Source organism: Cherax quadricarinatus, chromosome 13 (genome assembly GCF_038502225.1).
Source record: "Cherax quadricarinatus isolate ZL_2023a chromosome 13, ASM3850222v1, whole genome shotgun sequence".
Taxonomy (NCBI): Eukaryota; Metazoa; Arthropoda; class Malacostraca; order Decapoda; family Parastacidae; genus Cherax; species Cherax quadricarinatus.
The window spans coordinates 8,871,123-8,882,784 of NC_091304.1; the positions used below are offsets into that span (position 1 = coordinate 8,871,123).

Sequence of the window (11,662 nt, forward strand, 5' to 3'; positions counted from 1 at the left end):
TACATGTAAACCACACAACAACCAAATTCTGTAAATTCAACATTGTAATCTTTATAGAGAATAAACTTTGAATTTGAATTTGAATTTGAATCATCTGACCAAGACCCGTGTCAGGAAACACTTGTCCTGTTTCCTGACAAACCTTATCTAACCTAACCACTAGCCACAAACGTAATGACACGTACTTTATTCATTCTAGTGTATATATCATGTTTCTATGCTATTAATATTGTTTATTATGTCACATTAGATGAATTCTGATAGATAAATAAGCTATAGAGTTGATAGGGAAATTATTGAAGTATTTTGTCATGCCTGGAATTCCACTGGAATGAATTAATTCCATTTCAATTAATTTCAATGAGGAAAATTGACTGCAAATGAGTAAATCCAGATGCGAGCAAGGTCATGGAACGAATTAAACTCATAGGTAGAGGTTCCACTGTATATGAGAATAAGAAGGCAAAGTTTTTAATATATTGAGGTATTTAGTAATTCAGTAAAAAAATTATAATTAGTGATATATTAAGAATGAAGCTAGGTACACGAGTTGAAGTAATGATAGACAAGGAGAGGAACAATACATGACGTTTATTATGGAACTTGTAAAGGCTAAAAACATCAATATTAAGTCATCTGACCTTTTGATTTTTTTAGCCTTTACTTGAATTACAATGCAAAATATGATGAGACAGTATATGCCTATCTAATAACATACAGGAGTTGAAGGAAAGCTGGAAGAACACGGACAAAACTGGATGAAAACAACAGGTTTCAGGATTTGTTTGATATAGCATATTACAGTCAAGATCACATTAAGGTAAAGATGTGTTTTTAACAGTAGCTTTGAGGCATTTCATAGATATGGAACCTTTGGAGTCTTCAGGCAGAGTTTCAGATTTTGGGGCCTTTCATAGTCCTAGAATATCTGATACACGAAGGGAGGCGCTGACCAGAGAAGTGGAAACTATCGAACTTAAGCTAAATGACTCTTACAGGAACCAGGAGAGGCAGGAGGAGCTTAAAGCTATTAGTGAAATTGAAAGAAATTCAAAATATTTCTTTTCATATGCCAAAAACAAGGCAAATACCACATCTAGTATCGGGCCCTTACTCAGACAGGATGGGACTTACACAGACGACAACAAGGAAATGAGTGAAATATTGAAATCCCAGTACGACTCTGTGTTTAGTGAACCACTAATCGGTCTGAGGATCGACGACCCAAATGATTTCTTCATGAATGAGCCTCAAAACTCCATAAATGTATGCCAGATTTCCGACATTACCCTAACTCCGATAGATTTCGAAAAAGCCATTGACAACATGCCTATGCACTCAGCCCCGGGCCCAGACTCGTGGAACTCTGTTTTCATTAAGAACTGCAAGAAACCCCTCTCGCGTGCCCTAAGTACACTATGGAGGAGGAGCTTGGACATGGGTGAAATTCCACAGTCACTTAAAACAACGGATATAGCCCCACTCCATAAAGGTGGCAGCAAAGCATTAGCTAAGAACTATAGACCAATAGCTCTGACATCCCACATCATAAAAATCTTTGAAAGAGTGCTAAGAAGCAGGATTGCAAATCACCTGGATTCCCAAAATCTGCACAATCCAGGGCAACATGGGTTCAGGGCAGGTCGCTCCTGCCTCTCACAACTACTGGATCACTATGACATGGCCTTGGATGCACTGGAAGAAAATCAGAATGCAGATGTAATATACACAGACTTTGCAAAAGCATTTGACAAATGCGATCATGGCGTAATAGCCCATAAAATACGTGCTAAAGGAATAACTGGGAAAGTGGGGAGATGGATCTTCAACTTCCTAACAAATCGAACACAAAGAGTAGTGGTCAACAGAGTTAAATCGGAGGCTGCCATAGTGAAGAGCTCTGTTCCACATGGCACAGTACTCGCCCCCATCTTATTCCTTATCCTCATATCAGACATAAACAGAGATATACACCACAGCACCGTATCATCCTTTGCGGATGATACTAGGATCTGCATGAGGCTGTCATCTGCTGAGGACGCGGTTAACCTCCAAGAAGATATAAACAAAGTTTTCCAGTGGGCAACGATAAACAATATGATGTTCAATGAGGACAAATTCCAACTACTCCGTTATGGAAAACTGGAGGAGATAATAACTAGAACAGAGTATACTACTGACTCCGGCCATACAATAGAGCGGAAAAATAATGTAAGGGACCTGGGAGTAGTAATGTCTGAGGATCTCACTTTCAAGGATCACAACAGTGCCACGATCGCACGTGCAAAGAAAATGATAGGATGGATAATGAGAACTTTCAAAACGAGAGATGCCAAGCCCATGATGATCCTTTTCAAATCACTTGTTCTCTCTAGGCTGGAATACTGCTGTACATTAACATCTCCATACAAAGCAGGTGAAATCGCAGATCTAGGGAGTGTACAGAGATCCTTTACTGCACGTATAAGTTCTGTCAAGCACCTTAACTACTGGGAACGCTTGGAAGCACTTGACTTGTACTCGTTGGAACGCAGGAGGGAGAGATGTATCATAATCTACACTTGGAAAATCTTGGAAGGAATGGTCCCAAATCTGCACACAGAAATCACTCCCTACGAAAGTAAAAGACTGGGCAGGCGATGCAAAATGCCCCCAATAAAAAGTAGGGGCGCCATTGGTACACTAAGAGAAAACACCGTAAGTGTCCGGGGCCCAAAACTGTTCAACAGCCTCCCATCAAGCATTAGGGGAATTGCCAATAAACCCCTGGCTGCCTTCAAGAGAGAGCTGGACAGATACCTAAAGTCGGTGCCGGATCAGCCGGGCTGTGGCTCGTACGTCGGACTGCGTGCGGCCAGCAGTAAAAGCCTAGTTGATCAGGCCCTGATCCATCGGGAGGCCTGGTCGTGGACCGGGCCGCGGGGGTGTTGATCCCCGGAATAACCTCCAGGTAACCTCCAGGTAACCCTAATATAACCTAAACATAAGTTTGAGGTTATATTTGGTTAGCATTTTAGAATATAAATACGTATATCTTTGTATTATACAAATTTTGATTCATTTATAATTAATATTCTACTGTACAACTATGAAATAATTACTTTCCTACTGTACAACTATGATATACTACTCCTTAGTATTAAGTAGAATGTAAGCAAATAATGTTAGGTTGGCCCATAATGTCTAGGCATAATAGAGGCTCTCTTTGCATTGCAACCCACTATTGATGTACACAATCTCAATGTACTGTTTGCAAAGACATTAAATAAATAAATAAATAAATAAATAAACATTACTTGTGGATGTTGGAGATTTGAAAAGTCAGTCAGTTAGTTTAAAAAAATTATCTTACAGCACTTGGGCAATTAATATTGTTATGTACTAATTCACTGTGTACTTTTATACCTCACAATTTAAGATTCCTCATTTATACTTTATAGAAATTTATAATTAATAGCTCAAATTCTATCCTAGTTTTCATATGTATATTATCTTTGTCAATCTACAACCCTAGTTATCTTTATATTTTTTGTACTTTGCAGTTTACTGATAAACTTTTGTACTTCACATCTGAAAGTTCCCTTTATATTTTCTAGAAGTTATGTATCACATAATACAAGTAACAATCTACCTCATAATTATTGTATACATCCTTAATCATTTTAAGCTAAATTATCATAATTTTATACTTCTCTGCATTCTCTCTATTTTCTGAATTGGTTTTGTTATACCAGTTAATTACTTTATACTATTTCTCACTCATTTTCTCATATTACTAGTGCTCAATTGCTGATACTACCTCATCCTTCCTTTTGCTTATCCTCTTTCAAAGTTCATGAATGCAGATACTGACCCCAACTTTAATCTCCTGTCTTATTGCAATGATAATCAATATTCTTCTGAATTATTATTACAATCCCAGGGGTTATACAGCATATTCTTCTGAAAATAACTGTTTATTGCATAGCAAATCAAGCAAAAACTGTTCTCAGCAACATCAGGAATATGCAACATTCAGTTATAATGTTAAATCCCTGAGCAACCACTATGACCTCATAGCACCCCTAAATTCTTGAAATGCTAACATAACCTTTATTATTCTTACTGAAAGTTGGCTTCAACATGAAATGAGAGATACATCTTGATGGGTACATAGTCATAACTGCAGCCCTTATCAAATTGGGGAGGTGCTGCAATCTATTATCCTAATGAAATAATATGTAGTAACTCTACATGACACTGAGTAAATTTGAGAAGTGTCTAGTCAAGTCTAAGGATAGTTCACGATGCTATGCATTCTTTGGTCCTTCAGTTTATTGTATATCCTGGGCATTAACACTGAAATTAATATTTGCTTCTGTATCTGACCAACATTTGGAACAACTGCTAAAAACAAATTATTTTACCAAAACAGTCACCATGGTTTTGCACAAAATTCCATTAATGGTTAGAAGTAGTTAATTTCATTATTATTATAAGACTGCCAGAAAGGCTCTGCATAACCAGGAGATAAATTAATAATAATATCTCTATTTCTAAAAGTATATTTACAAAGTATACAGGCCTAGCTGACATTAATGACATACTACTAGTACTATAGAAAGCCCCTTGTCATGCACAGCAAATCAGCAAATTAGGTCAATTTTGTCCCCAGGATGCGACCCACACCAGTCGACTAACACACAGGTACTTATTTTACTGGTCGGTGAACATAGACAGCAGGTGTCTTAGGAAACACGTCCTATTGTTTTCCAGCCGTAGCAGGGTTCGACCCCCAGACCTCAGTTTGTGTGCCGAGTCGGCTAGCAATTGAGCTATGGGACACCTACAATTATGTCAACAATCGCACAGATTCTTCAACAAATTGTAAATAATACTTTACGGAAATAAAAACACACAGCACAGGTTTCTGTACTGTGTATTTCATGTAAAAAATACAAGATATATATGAAAATCTTATTTGCATTGTTACAATGAAAACTAAGTGCTAAACCCACAAGGGTCATAGAGCGCAAGAAGGAACTTGTCTTCTGGTTTATAATGTCAGGATTATTTCCACGGAGTAAAAATGCACACCTTAACATCTCTAACAACGTTGACACCATCAACTCCCTCTTCTTCTTTGTTGAGTTTATCAGAGCCACTGACAGCATAAACCGTAGCTCTCCCACAGTCTTCACAGTACAAAAGTCTTGAGATAGTTATCTCTTATTTTATGAGTGTATCAGATCAATACTTAACTATTCAGTGTTGTAATTAATACATGAAGTGTAGAGATGATGAATAGTAGTACAGTGTCTCAGGAGAGTGAAGCAACTACAACCTCCATTGAAGACTGTGTCCACTGACTGACTGAGTGATGCTGTCATTACTCCCCTGCCACTACACTCCTGCCACTACACTCCTGCCACTACACTCCTGCCACTACACTCCTGCCACTACACTCCTGCCACTACTCCCCTGCCACTACACTCCTGCCACTACTCCCCTGCCACTACACTCCTGCCACTACTCACCTGCCATTACACTCCTGCCACTACTCTCCTGCCACTACACTCCTGCCACTACACTCCTGCCACTACTCTCCTGCCATTACTCACCTGCCACTACACTCCTGCCACTACTCTCCTGCCACTACTCCCCTGGCACTACTCACTTGCCACTACTCACCTGCCACTACTCCCGTGCCACTACTCATCTGCCACTACTCATCTGCCACTAAATATAAGTGCCACTACACTCCTGCCACTACTCTCCTGCCATTACTCACCTGCCACTACACTCCTGCCACTACTCTCCTGCCACTACTCCCCTGGCACTACCGAACAAAATCTTATCTTATCTTATCTTATCTCACTTGCCACTACTCACCTGCCACTACTCCCGTGCCACTACTCACCTGCCACTACTCATCTGCCACTACTCATCTGCCACTACTCCCCTGCCACTACTCACCGGCCACTACTCACCTGCCACTACTCCCCTGCCACTACTCACTGGCCACTACTCCCCTGCCACTACTCATCTGCCACTACTCATCTGCCACTACTCACCAGCCACTACTCACCTGCCGCTACTCAAATGCCACTACTCCCTTGCCACTACTCATTTGCCACTGCTCCCCTGCCACTGCTCCCCTGCCACTACTCCCCTGCCACTGCTCACTGCCACTGCTCCCCTGCCACCACTCATCTGCCACTGCTCACCTGCCACTCCTCCACTGCCACTATTCTGTCACCCTGACAATACTGCTTCACACTCCCGGTACCTTCCGTGCTTCCTAGTATGAACTTCAGCACCCGCTTTGTTGGAGTGCCTTACCCTAAATATAAGTGACACATTCTCTCAGGACAATTGTCCTCATCAGACAACCCGTGGGCACCCTAGATTAGCTTTTCTCTGCTCCTCGGATTTATACGCCTTGAGCGAAGCCAATCCATTCAGTACACTGCGGGCGTCTGGCTCTGCTGGTGTTTAGGCATGAGTTCCACCTCATCTAATTATACTGTTGTTTGTCCCTCTTTCTAAAATCGAAGGAAACTCACTGCCATCTTATTAGTGTTTAAGGACCCCAATGGAAATAAGTTACTCTGACGTTTTTGGGGTTATCCGAGGGACTGTACTACAGAATCAGACACCAACTTTCCCCCTACCTCTATGAGTTCATGAAAGGGAAAAGTGTACAGAACTGTATTTCCACCTTTCTCACTGCACACACCTCAGTCCACTGGTGCAGCTGGAAGTGCTGCTGTTGTCACACAGAGTGATGGCTCTCATAAAGAAATTGGAGCACGCATCAATAACTGGGCCTCTACCCTTCAAACAGAACTGTTTGCCATACTCCTTGCACTCAAATGTGTCCATGTATCTAAGGTTGACACTTTAATTGTAACTGATTCTCTGTCACCCATAAATGCTCTCAACTCATTAAGTATAAATTGTGGCATGCTTGTGTCAGAAGCCAGACACAGGTATGGTAAGATTGTGGACAGTGGAGTCAGAGTGCACATGCTGTGGATTCCATCTCACATTGGTCTTCAGATGCATGATAGAACTGATAAATTGGCTAAGCTGTATGCTTTCAAAGAGGGGGTAGATTACAATCTTGGGTTGTCAGTTAGCAGTTTGAGAACAATAATACGAAAAGAACTTCAAATGAACTTTATTGACTTAAGACTTAAGATTGACACAAGTCACTCTCACTCTCCCTGAACCATGAGCTTTATCGTACCTCTGCTGAAAGCTATGTATGGATCCTGCCTCCACTACATCGCTTCCCAAACTATTCCACTTCCTGACTACTCTGTGGCTGAAAAAATACTTCCTAACATCCCTTTGATTCATCTGTGTTTTCAGCTTCCAACTGTGTCCCCGTGTTGCTGTGTCTAGTCTCTGGAACATCCTGTCTTTGTCCACCTTGTCAATTCCTCTCAGTATTTTGTAAGTCGTTATCATGTCCCCCCTATCTCTCCTGTCCTCCAGTGTCATCAGGTTGATTTCCCTTAACCTCTCCTCATAGGACATACCTCTTAACTCTGGGACTAGTCTTGTTGCAAACCTTTGCACTTTCTCTAGTTTCTTTACATGCTTGGCTAGGTGTGGGTTCCAAACTGGTGCCGCATACTCCAATATGGGCCTAACGTACAAGGTGTACAGGGTCCTGAACGATTCCTTATTAAGATGTCGGAATGCTGTTCTGAGGTTTGCCAGGCGCCCATATGCTGCGGCAGTTATTTGGTTGATGTGTGCTTCAGGAGATGTGCCTGGTGTTATACTCACCCCAAGATCTTTTTCCTTGAGTGATGTTTGTAGTCTCTGGCCCCTAGACTGTACTCCGTCTGCGGTCTTCTTTGCCCTTCCCCAATCCTCATGACTTTGCACTTGGTGGGATTGAACTCCAGGAGCCAGTTGCTGGACCAGGTCTGCAGCCTGTCCAGATCCCTTTGTATTTCTGCCTGGTCTTCGATCGAATGAACTCTTCTCATCAACTTCACGTCATCTGCAACCAGGGACACCTCGGAGTTTATTCCTTCCGTCATGTCGTTCACAAATACCAGAAACAGCACTGGTCCTAGGACTGACCCCTGTGGGACCCTGCTGGTCACAGGTGCCCACTCTGACACCTCACCACGTACCATTACTCGCTGCTGTCTTCCTGACAAGTATTCCCTGATCCATTGCCGTGGCTTCCCTGTTATCCCTGCTTGGTCCTCCAGATTTTGCACTAATCTCTTGTGTGGTACTGTGTCAAAAGCCTTCTTGCAGTCCAAGAAAATGCAATCCACCCACCCCTCTCTCTCTTGTCTTACTGCTGTCACCATGTCATAGAACTCCAGTAGGCTTGAGGTTTCTAAACCTGCATTCCCTGGAACGCAGGAGGGAGAGATACATGATTATATACACCTGGAAAATCCTAGAAGGACTAGTACCGAACTTGCACACGAAAATCACTCACTACGAAAGCAAAAGACTTGGCAGACGATGCACCATCCCCCCAATGAAAAGCAGAGGTGTCACTAGCACGTTAAGAGACCATACAATAAGTGTCAGGGGCCCGAGACTGTTCAACTGCCTCCCAGCACACATAAGGGGGATTACCAACAGACCCCTGGCAGTCTTCAAGCTGGCACTGGACAAGCACCTAAAGTCAGTTCCTGATCAGCCGGGCTGTGGCTCGTATGTTGGTTTGCGTGCAGCCAGCAGCAACAGCCTGGTTGATCAGGCGCTGATCCACCAGGAGGCCTGGTCACAGACCGGGCCGCGGGGGCATTGACCCCCGAAACTCTATCCAGGTAAACTCCAGGTTTGTGACACAGGATTTCCCATCTCTGAAACCATGTTGGCTGCTGGTGATGAGATCATTCCTTTCTAGAACTTTGGAGTCCAGTCCCTGGACCAATTATGTACCAATTATGTACCGCCCACAGGATGGGTATGGGGTGCATAATAAACATATTAAACTAACTGCACACACCTCTACAAGTTTTATCACTTTTCTTGATCTAAAATCTGCTGTGGAAAATACTGTATATATTTTCCAGAAATACGGTAATTTATAGGTAAATAGATGCCCTATATTGTATTTTTAAAAGAAGTATGTTATCGAAAATGGGAGACCGGCGGCTGGGGAGGTCAGTCGCCATTTTGGTTTTTTGAATTGGATACAACGTTAGTGTAATGGGAAGAATTTTTCATGCTCTAGAGGTTAAAATTGGACTGACACCTCTCAAATAGGAGATGAAATTGTTGGATGTGCATTCCTGCATAACTTGAGATATCAGGCGACAGGACAGGACAACTCCAGGAACCTCAGATCAGCTGTCTAATTTATTTTTAATTTCTGGCCAGTAAAATTTTCATAAATGTAGGCAAAAGGAAGGGGGGAGGGTCCTGTACATGACACATTAATCTCCAGTCAAATTGGTGAGTGATATTAAGATATATTTTCCTTCTGTTATGTAATTGTGTATATTACCTGGAGTTTACCTGGAGAGAGTTCCGGGGGTCAACGCCCCCGCGGCCCGGTCTGTGACCAGGCCTCCTGGTGGATCAGAGCCTGATCAACCAGGCTGTTGCTGCTGGCTGCACGCAAACCAACGTACGAGCCACAGCCCGGCTGATCCGGAACTGACTTTAGGTGCTTGTCCAGTGCCAGCTTGAAGACTGCCAGGGGTCTGTTGGTAATCCCCCTTATGTGTGCTGGGAGGCAGTTGAACAGTCTTGGGCCCCTGACACTTATTGTATGGTCTCTTAACGTGCTAGCGACACCCCTGCTTTTCATTGGGGGGATGGTGCATCGTCTGCCAAGTCTTTTGCTTTCGTAGTGAGTGATTCTCGTGTGCAAGTTCGGTACTAGTCCCTCTAGGATTTTCCAGGTGTATATAATCATGTATCTCTCCCTCCTGCGTTCCAGGGAATACAGGTTTAGGAACCTCAAGCGCTCCCAGTAATTGAGGTGTTTTATCTCCGTTATGCGCGCCGTGAAAGTTCTCTGTACATTTTCTAGGTCGGCAATTTCACCTGCCTTGAAAGGTGCTGTTAGTGTGCAGCAATATTCCAGCCTAGATAGAACAAGTGACCTGAAGAGTGTCATCATGGGCTTGGCCTCCCTAGTTTTGAAGGTTCTCATTATCCATCCTGTCATTTTTCTAGCAGATGCGATTGATACAATGTTATGGTCCTTGAAGGTGAGATCCTCCGACATGATCACTCCCAGGTCTTTGACGTTGGTGTTTCGCTCTATTTTGTGGCCAGAATTTGTTTTGTACTCTGATGAAGATTTAATTTCCTCATGTTTACCATATCTGAGTAATTGAAATTTCTCATCGTTGAACTTCATATTGTTTTCTGCAGCCCACTGAAAGATTTGGTTGATGTCCGCCTGGAGCTTTGCAGTGTCTGCAATGGAAGACACTGTCATGCAGATTCGGGTGTCATCTGCAAAGGAAGACACGGTGCTGTGGCTGACATCCTTGTCTATGTCGGATATGAGGATGAGGAACAAGATGGGAGCGAGTACTGTGCCTTGTGGAACAGAGCTTTTCACCGTAGCTGCCTCGGACTTTACTCTGTTGACGACTACTCTCTGTGTTCTGTTAGTGAGGAAATTATAGATCCATCGACCGACTTTTCCTGTTATTCCTTTAGCACGCATTTTGTGCGCTATTACGCCATGGTCACACTTGTCGAAGGCTTTTGCAAAGTCTGTATATATTACATCTGCATTCTTTTTGTCTTCTAGTGCATTTAGGACCTTGTCGTAGTGATCCAATAGTTGAGACAGACAAGAGCGACCTGTTCTAAACCCATGTTGCCCTGGGTTGTGTAACTGATGGGTTTCTAGATGGGTGGTGATCTTGCTTCTTAGGACCCTTTCAAAGATTTTTATGATATGGGATGTTAGTGCTATTTTTCTGTAGTTCTTTGCTGTTGCTTTACTGCCCCCTTTGTGGAGTGGGGCTATGTCTGTTGTTTTTAGTAACTGTAGGACGACCATTTATTATTTTTAATATACAGTCCACAAATTTATATATTTACCAGCATTCCTGGTGTATGTATATTTCATTTAATTAATAGGTCCAGAGCAACTTGTGGATATGACAGTGGTAGGTATCGAAGGGGGACATTTTTTGCGACTTTAGTGTCCCAAATTTCTACTTGTCTAACTGATAAATAATAGTTATCATTGTTCATTTACTGTTGTGTATATAATTGTACATTAAGATAAATGCAATTTTCCACATTTAATTTGCCCGTTGGTCCTTCTTGAACCGGAGGTAATTAGTAAAGTCATTAAGTGGTTAATTACTTAATAATTATATGTGAAATGACAGGAGGTGGATGTTAAGTTCACAAATTTGCTTAATGTGTAGTGGATTATAATAATTACAATATTAATTTTGATAAGCTAAGCTCAAGGGTGGCTAAAGATTATATTAATGTGTATAATATTAATTTTGTAAAGCCAAAGTGGCTAGGATTTATATTAATGTATTATTACAATATTAATTTGATAGACAATTCTGGCCAAGAATGTGTATGTGTAATTGATAAGACAAGTGTGGCTAAAGATTATATTGTGTATAATATTAATTTTGCTATGCAAAATTCTGGCAAGGATTATATTAATTTGTGTAATATTAATTTTGAAAAGCCAAGTTTG

The 11,662-nt window shown here is 41.9% G+C and overlaps 1 protein-coding gene across 2 annotated transcripts in view; it reads right to left on the minus strand.

Annotated features, from left to right (window-relative positions):
- LOC128688736 (E3 ubiquitin-protein ligase Mdm2) overlaps nt 1-5,481 on the minus strand; it is an 84,326-nt gene extending 78,845 nt beyond the window's left edge. The window contains exon 1 of one of the 2 annotated variants that reach the window (XM_070084455.1): nt 5,242-5,481. The gene's annotated coding sequence lies outside the window, so the exon portion shown is untranslated. The other variant, XM_070084456.1, reaches the window with a different exon arrangement.
- Nucleotides 5,482-11,662: the final 6,181 nt, after the last annotated feature.